Source organism: Scyliorhinus canicula, chromosome 16 (assembly GCF_902713615.1).
Source record: "Scyliorhinus canicula chromosome 16, sScyCan1.1, whole genome shotgun sequence".
Lineage (NCBI taxonomy): Eukaryota > Metazoa > Chordata > Chondrichthyes > Carcharhiniformes > Scyliorhinidae > Scyliorhinus > Scyliorhinus canicula.
This window is the reverse complement of record NC_052161.1, coordinates 60,320,623-60,329,885: the sequence shown is the minus strand read 5'-3', so window position 1 is coordinate 60,329,885 and position 9,263 is coordinate 60,320,623. Positions and strand designations below refer to the sequence as shown.

The window sequence follows — 9,263 nt, the reverse complement described above, 5'->3', positions numbered from 1 at the left end:
GGATCTGTTTAGCCAGGGATAATTGAATACTCTGAGGTACTCAGTTCTTCGCATCATACACATGTATCGATTTTATTCAATAAAATGGAGCAGAATATCTCTCTCCGTAATTCCTGACCGGGGAAATGTTTTTGTGCAAAATACAAGTGAAATGTGAGTATCTGCAGTGGTGCCCATATTGCAAGTGTTCAGTACCAGTGCTCCAGCAGCTGAAATGGGTTCCTCTGAGGAACCCAGCGGCAAAGATCCCAAGTTTCCAGTTCTTCACATGATGTCCCCGAAAAAGAGAAGAAAGAGATTTGAGTCTGAGAGATTAATTCAGTTAGGCTGCAGCAACACGTTACCAATCTCGCCATTTCCAATGCTGAGCTTGGCAGTGATGCCATCTCCCTCCAGTGCCAGTCCCGTGATCAGTGGGGATCCGACTCTGGGCCTCGCCCTCTCTGAATGGAATAATTAGCAGAAATTTAAAGGGGTGTGAGAGCTATATTATAGTTGGATAGTTCGACTAGCGAGGGAGCTATACTGGACCTAGGACTAGGGAACGAGCCCGGCCAGGTAATCAAAGTTACAGTGGGGGAACATATGGCAAACAATGACTGCTTTCGGATACTCATGGAAAAAGATGAGTTTTGTCCTAGGGTTTAGGTGCTGAATTGGGGTAAATTGGGCTAATTGCAACCAGATTAGGCAGGATTTGGAGGCTGTTGTTTGGGAGAGGCTGTTTGAGGGTAAATTCACATTCGGCATGTGGGAGTCTTTTAAGGAGCAGTTGATGGGAGTGCAGGACAGGCATGTGCCGGTAAAAAGGAAGGACAGGAAAGGAAGGATTCAGGAACCTTGGATGACTAGGGAAATTGCGAGTCCAGTCAAAAAGAAAAAAGATGCACACGAGAGGTACAGGGAACTATAAACAGATGAAGCACTAGAAGAATGCATGGTAAGTAGAAAAGAGCTCAAGTAGGGAGTTAAGAGGACAAAAAGGGGTCAGAAAATATCCTTGGTAGACAGGATTAAAGAGAATCCCAAGGCATTTCATACGTGTAGGTGGTACCAGATGTGCACCACACTGGCAGGAACTCGGTCGATCGACCGTGGAGAATCTGCGCTGGGGCCCCACAGCCCCCGACCGGAGACATGTTGGCCTCGCGCGCGCAAATGCCGGGTCTTCGGAGAATTGCGGAAGCGCCGTGGTGCTGGATTTCCGGCGTGAACGGCTATTCTCCTCCAGGCACAATTCCGGCACGGAGGGTCGAAGAATCCCGCCCAGGATCTATGCACATTTGGAAGTGAATGGTCATTGTGGTGATATGCATCACTGTAAAGACACAAGGGGTTAATGTAGAAACACTAGAACTAAATAAACTCTAGAGGGAGCACCAGAGACATCATGACACAGACATTCAACCAATAGGTCAGTAAGATAGGACACGACCAATGGGCAGTCAAGACTCCCAGAGGTGACACTACCACCATGGGACTACCCATATAAAAGGACAGGGCACACATGCTCTTTCTTTTTCCATCGGCGACACTTAGAGAGAAGGACAGGGGCAGATCAGAGCATCACACCCAAGCATTGATTAGAGCAGAGTGGTTAGTTAGATTGAGTTACTATAGCAAGATTAGCAGCTCACGTAGGAAAGTTGTTAACTGTTCAATAACTGGGTTGAACCTATCTCCAAGTCTGAACCTTCCTTTGTCAGAGTATACATCAAAGAAGCAGCTTATGCTACATGATGAAGCATAACACAACAGTTTTATTAGCAACAGACAGCATGGTTTTGTACGAGGGAGGTCTGTCTCAGTAATTTAACTTTTTTGAGGAGGTGACGAAAATAATTGATGAGGGAAAGACTGTGGATGTTGTCTGCATGGACTTTAGTAAAGCATTTGATAAGGTCCCTCATGGCAGGCTGGAGCAAAATATTGGATCACATGGGGTCAGGGGTGAACTACCTGTATGGATTAATAACTGGCTTGGCCACAGAAGACAAAGGGTAGCAATGGAAGGGTGTTATTCCGAATTGAGGTCTGTAATTAGTGGTGTTCTGCAAGGATCAGTACTGGGACCTCTGCTGTTTGTAATATATATAAATTACTTGGAAGAAAACGGAGCGGGTCTGATTAACAAGCTTGCGGATGATGCTAAGATTGCAGGAGTTGCGGATAGTGATGAAGATTGTCAGAGAATACAACAGGATATAGATTCTCCCCTGTAAGGCGGAGAAATGGCAGATGGAATTTAAACTGGACAAATACGAGGTGATGCATTTTGGTCGATCCAATTCAGGTGGGAGCTACAAAATAAATGGCAGAGCCATCAGGAGCATAGATACGCAGAGAGACCGGGATGTGAAGTTCCACAGATCCTTAAAGGTGGCAGCACAGGTAGAAATGGTGGGAAAGAAAGCATACGGCACGAATGTCTTCATAGGAGCGGGTATCGAGTATAAAAGCTCAAAAATTATGTTACAGTTATATAAACGCTGGTTAAGCCGCATTTGGAACTATGGGCGGGATTCTCCCAGTCCGGGGCCGGGCCGGAGAATCGGCGTGTCCGGCGCAAATCGAGCCACGTCGCTCCGACACTGAGACACGATTCCCCGTAGAGTGGAGAATCAACGCCATTGGTGCCGGCGCGGCATCGGCCGGGGGCCGCTCTACGGGCCCCCCCCCCCCCCCCCCCCCCCCCCGGTGATGGGATGAGCGGCCGTACCAAGAACCCGAGTCGCGCTGGCGCTGTTCTAACCTGGTCTTACCCGGCAGGACCTCGGCATGGAAGGGTCCGGTGGTGGCCTGTGGGGGAGGGGGGTCTGACCCCAGGGGGGGCTTCCGCTGTGGCCTGCGATCGGGGCCCACCAATCGGCAGACCAGCCACTCGGGCTGGGGGCCTCCTTTCTTCCGCGCCGGACCCTGTAACCCTACACTATGTTGCGTCGGGGCCAGCGCAGAGAAGGGAGCCACTGCGCATGCACGCGTTGGCGCCGGTGCCACTGCGTATGCGCAGATACAGCGGCACCCAATTGATGCCAGGATCAGCAGCTGGAGTGGCGTGGGTCGCTCCAGTGCTTTGCTGGCCCCTGTAGGCCAGAATTTCTGATCCTGAGGCCATGTTCTCAGGATCAGAGAATCTAGCCCACTGTGTCCAATTCTGGTCACCACACTACCAGAAGGCCGTGGCGGCTTTGGATAGAGTACAGAAAAGGTTTACCAGGGTTTTGCCTGGTACGGAGGTATTAGCTATGAGGAGAGATTGAATGAACTGGGATGTTCTCTCCAGAACATAGAACAGTACAGCACAGAACAAACCCTACGGCCCTCAATGTTGTGCCGAGCATTGCCTGAAGCCAAGAGAGAGTGGTTAGGGTGTGGAATGGACTGCCTAGAGACGGAGGCTGAGGGGCAACCTGATGGAAGTTCCAGGGCAGAATTGAAAAGGGGGCAGAAGTTCAAGGTGAGGGAGGGGTTAGGTTCAGTGGAGATGTGTGGGGGAGGTTTTTTACACAGTGGGTGGTGTTGGCCTGAAATGCACTGCCAAGTGAGGTGGTTGAGTCAGATACGTTAGCGACCTTTAAGACTTATCTGGATAGGCACATGAACAGATAGGGGATTAAGGTTACAGACGGTTGGTCTAGATAGGGCACATGATCGGTGCAGGCTTGGAGGGCCGAAGGGCTGTTCCTGTGCTGTATTGTTCTTTGTTCTAATGAAAGAGTCAATTACAGCTAAAGAAAGAAAGGGTTTCAGTGAGAGTGATCAGACAGTGGAAATACCATGGTTATAAATAAGGTTCAGCAATTGAATAGAAAGAAATACATTTATACAGCACCTTTCATGACAACAGTTTGTCACAAAATGGTCTTCAGCCAGTGAAGTATTTTTTGAAGTGACAGGAAGTCATTCAAGTGGGCAGAGCAAAAATGAATGTAGTGGCAGTAGGGGGCAGTGTAGTGAGGGGGATTGACACCGTTCACTGCAGCAAAGAGCTGTGTTACCTGCTCGGTGCTAGAGTTCAGGACACCTGCACAGGGCTGGAGAAGACCTTACAATGGCAGGGAAGGATCTAGTTGTCATGGTCCATGTAGGTACTCAACGACATGGGTAGAACCTGGAAAGAGATTCTCAATAGCCAGTGCGTGGAACTAGGCACTAAACTAAAAAGCAGAACCTAGAAGATTATAATCTCTGGATTATTATCTGAACTATGTGCATATTGGCATAAAATCAGAGGGAATAATGCATGGCTCAAACATTGGTGTGGAGAAGTGGGTTCCAGTTCATGGAGCATTGATAGCAATATTGGGCAGAGTGGGATCTGTACCATTGGGACAGTCTACACATGAATAGTGCTAGGGTCGATATTCTTCTGAACTGCATAAATAAGGAAGTGGAGAGGGTTTAAAACTAAATAGTGGGGACAACAAATCAAATGTGGTATGTCAAAGAGTAGAGATGAGGGAAGAGAGGAAGGTATTAATATGGAAAATGATAAACAGACTGTGACAGGTGGGGGCAGAGAGTAGAAATCCAAGAGTAAATTAACAGATAAGGCTAGAGGTTACAAAATAAGGACAAGACTGAAGGCTATGTATCTGAATGGACATAGCATTTGAGACAAAACAGACAAACCTTCAGTGCAAATAAATTTGAAGTATGATTGAGGAGGCATTACAAGGCTGGCAGGATGGCATAGATTGCGAGCTGAATAATGACTTTTAAGAAGGATGGAAAGTTAGGAAAAGGCGAACTAGTTGTTCTGTTAATTAAAGATGTCATTAGCGGAATAGACTACAGAAGGGAGATAAATCATTTGGTTGCATGGTGTACTGAAAACAAGTTATCTCTAAATGTCGGAAAAACCAAGGAACTGATCATCGATTTCAGGAAGCCTGGCACAACATCCCCCACCCCCGTCTGCATCAGTGGCTCCGAAGTGGAGATGGTCGATAGCTTTAAGTTCCTGGGGATCACCATCATCAACAGTCTGTCATGGTCCACTCATGTTGATGCAACAATCAAGAAAGCCCTACAAAGTCTCTACTTCCTATGGAAGCTAAAGAAATTTGACATGTCTGCATCGACACTCACAATCTTCTACAGGTATGGCATAGAGAGTATCCCATCCGGCTGCATCACAACTTGGTATGGCAACTGCTCGGTCTAAGTTCGCAAGAAACTGCGGAGTATGATGAACTCAACCCAATGCATCACACAAGCTTACTACACGCACATTAATTCTGTATACACCTCCCGCTGCCTCAGGAAGGCAGATAGCATTATCAGAGACCCCTCCCACCCAGGCTTCGCCTTCTTCCAGACCCTTCCATCAGGCAGAAGATACAATCGTCTGAAGACTTTCACATCCAGACATAGGAACAGCTTCTTCCCCACAGCTAATAGACTCCTCAATGACTCTCTCTCGGACTAATCTGTTCCCTGTAAGAATACTATTTGCGGTGTCCTATGCTGCTCTTGCTCATGTATTTGCTTTGTTTCGCCCCTCGTTCCGCACTGTAACCAATCACTGTTTGTCGATGTACCATTTGTCAATGTACTCTGTCAATTAGTCTGTTTTTGTCTACTATATACATACTGTGTACATTCCCTTGGCCGCAGAAAAATACTTTTCACTGTACTTCAGTACATGTGACAATAAATCAAATCAAATCAAATAGAGAGGGATGACTTAAATTCAGAAAATCAGGATGGGGAAGTGGTTTGGGTAGAGATGAATGATAAAGACAATGAGTGGCATGTGGAAGTGGTGTACAGGCCCACTAAGAGTAATCGCACGTTAGAATGGAGTATCAAAGAAGAATTAATGGGAGCTTGTCAGAAAGTGACGGCGATTATCATGAAGGACTTTAATTTACATATCGGCTGGAATAATCAGATACTGAAAGATAGTAGAGATGAAGAATTCACAAAATGTTTTGGGGATAGTTTTTTAGATCAGCACATTCTGGAGCAAACCAGGGAGCAGGAAATACTATATCTGGTGCAATGAGATAGCATTAATTAATGACCTCATGATGAAGATATCCCATATAGCAATGATGATACTATGATTGAATTTTACTTTCAGTTCGAGGGAGAGAGAGGTCTAAGACTTGTTTTGGAAACTTGAACAAGGGCAATTATGATAACATGAAAGCAGAACTAGAAATTGTGAACTGGAATTTTAGGGTAAGAGATAGGTCAATAGAGACGCAGTGGCACATTTAAGGAGATATTTCAGAATGCACAGAAAAGATACATTCAAACTAAAAAGAAAAAAATCCAAGGGGAGTTTCCACCATCCATGGTTAACTAAAATAGTTTGTATCAAAATTAAATAAAAAACATAATTGAGCAAAGATGGATGCAGGTCAGAAGATGGGACAGAATATTTTTTAAAAATCAAAGAATAGCAAAAAAATTAATGAAGAGAAATTGAGGTATCAGAGAAAGCCAGCTAGCTATTTAAAGACAGGTAGTAAGAGTTGTCAAGAGGGCATAAAGAGGCTTTAAAGGATATAGATAGGTTAGGTGAGTGGGCAAAGATCTGACAGATGGAGTATAATGTGGGAAAATGTGAGGTTGTCCATTTCAGCGGAAAAAATAATGAAAAGCATTTTATCAAAATGGTGAGAATCACAGAGCTCTGAGATGCAGAGGGATCTGGGTGTCAGTGCATGAATCACAAAAGGTGCAGCAAGTAATTTGTAAAGCTAACAGAATGTTATCATTTATTGAAAAGAGCATTGAATGTAAGAGTTGGGATTGGATTGGATGGATTGGATTTGTTTATTGTCACGTGTACCGAGGTACAGTGAAAAGTATTTTTCTGCAAGCAGCTCAACAGATCATTCAGTACATGGGAAGAAAAGGGAATTGAACAGAATTCAAGAAAATAAAAGGTTAGAACGAGTATAAATAAAGTTAAAAGTGGATCTGTTGGGGAGAGCCTGCAGAGAGTTGCCTCGCTCCGGCGCCATCATCTGGTCACAGAGGGTATGCTTCAGTTATACGGGGTATTGGTGAGACCACATATGGAGTATTATGTACAGTATCGGTCTCTTATTTTAGGAAACATGGACAAACATGCAAATTAAGAGTTACTTAGCCCCGAGAGCCTGTTCCACTATTCAGTAAGATCATACTGATTGTAGTGTTTTAAGGGAGGCATGAGGAAAAGGCATTTCTCAGAGAATTGTGAGACTTTTGAAAACTCTTCCGGAAAAGGTGATTGAGACAAAGTATTTTAATATCTTTGGGGCAGAAGGAGTTAGGGTCTTGATAAGCAAAGGGTTGAAAGTTTATTGGGGATAGGCATGAATGTGAAATTGGGGTTGAAATTAAATCAGCCGTGATCTTATTGAATGGTGGAACAGGCTGAAGGAGCCAACTGTCCTACTCCTGTTTCCAGCAGGCGACTTGAATCATCGGCAAACTGATGGAAGGGTTCGTCAACAGTGCCGCTAAGAGGCATTTACTGAGCAAAAAGCTTGCTCACTGATGCTCAGTTTGGATTTTGCCAAAGCCACTTGGCTCATGACCTCATTACAGCTTTACTCCAAATATGGACAGAGCTGTGATAAGGACTAACAGTCCCTGGCATCAAAGCAACAGTTTATCAAGTGTGGCATCAATGAGTCTTGGAAAAATTCAAAACAATGAGTGTCTGTTATTATTGTATTATTTATGTATCTCGGCTTTGACCACTGGTTTGTGGGGTTGTATAGTTTTATTTTGGTGTGAGGAGGCAAGTGGAACCACAGTGAGGATAAATAACCCAGTCATCAGGTAACAATTATTGAAGACTTTTTATTAAAGTAAAGACAAATACACAAACAGGATTACTCTACTCTCACATAATTAAGATGTATGAATTACTAATGCATAGAACCTACTCCTTGTTACAAAATATATCCACTAGACCTGAACTCTGGAAAACTTCCTCTGTTTCCCAAACAACATCCAAATTGAATAACCAGCTATAGTTCCCACACAACACTGGATGATTCTCAAATCTGGGACTGTCTTTTCCTGGTCGTTTTCCTGAAGATATTTTAAAACTGCTATTACGAAGGTTTCTGCACTGCCTTAACTTTAAGACTTACATGCTGTCAACTTGGCCTACAGGCTTGGTGGCTGAAAACTGGCCTGGCTGCTTGCTGCTACTGTTAGATGGTAACTGCCTCCTCTGGTTTTCATAGAATCCCTGCAATGCAGAAGGAGGCCATTCAGCCCATCGCATCTGCACCCACCATTCAAAAGACTCCCTACAAAGGCCCAATCCCCGAAACTCCACCCATCCTTTGAACACTTTCAGGGTCTGTGTATTTATACCTTTGTTGTTCTTTGATTATGTCTTCTATGTATTTGGCTGTCTGCCCCCATTAACTACCTTGATTATAAATTAACACATGCATATTTCATGGACATTCCCAATTGTCCATAATCTGTTTCTCCTCCATAAACTATTCACAATTTATTGTTATCTAACCTGCCAATCTACACTCACTACCAGGAGACACATACAAATGGAGGCCCCTTTGAATACTGTCTACTGCTGCCTCCAGGCATATTAATGACATGAGAATAAAGTGCAAAATCTCTCTACTCATTGGAATCATCATTAGCATAAAGGATCACGATCATTGGAGGTCAATCATCTCAGTCAAAAGATATTGCTTAAGGAGCTCCTCAGGGTATAGGCCCAACCATCTTCAACTGTTTCCATCAATGACCTTCCCTTCAATGTAAGGTCAGAGGTAGAGATATTCACTGGTGATTGCACAATGTGGGTATGGACAATGATCAGGACCAATTGTAACTCCTCAGATAATGATGTAGTCCATGCCCATATGCAGCAAGACTGGATAACATTCAGGTTTGGACTGATAAGTGACAAGTGACATTTGTGTCACTCAAGTGGCAGACAATGGCCATCTCCAACAAGATAGAATCCAAGATTCTGGCCTTGATGTTCAATAGTCTTAGCATCACTAAAACAAACACCACCATCACATCCTGGACATTACCAGAGACCAGAAAGTAGAGAAACAGTCACATAGTAGTAATGGTAATAGACTAACAAGCCAAACATCCAGATGAATGTCTGAGTTCAAATCCCACCACAGCAGCTAGTGACCATAAAACTACTGGATTACTGGAGACGTCTATATGACTCACTAATGTCCTTTAGGGATGGAAATCTTCAGTCCTTACTGGGTCTGACTTACATGTGACTCCAGACTCACAGCAATGTAGTTGAC

The 9,263-nt window shown here is 44.3% G+C and overlaps 1 protein-coding gene across 1 annotated transcript in view; it reads left to right on the top strand.

The window, feature by feature from the left end:
- Window positions 1-9,263, top strand: part of LOC119950988 (interferon-induced protein with tetratricopeptide repeats 5-like) — a 999,792-nt gene that overhangs the window by 315,437 nt on the left and 675,092 nt on the right. The gene's annotated exons all lie outside the window — the stretch shown is intronic.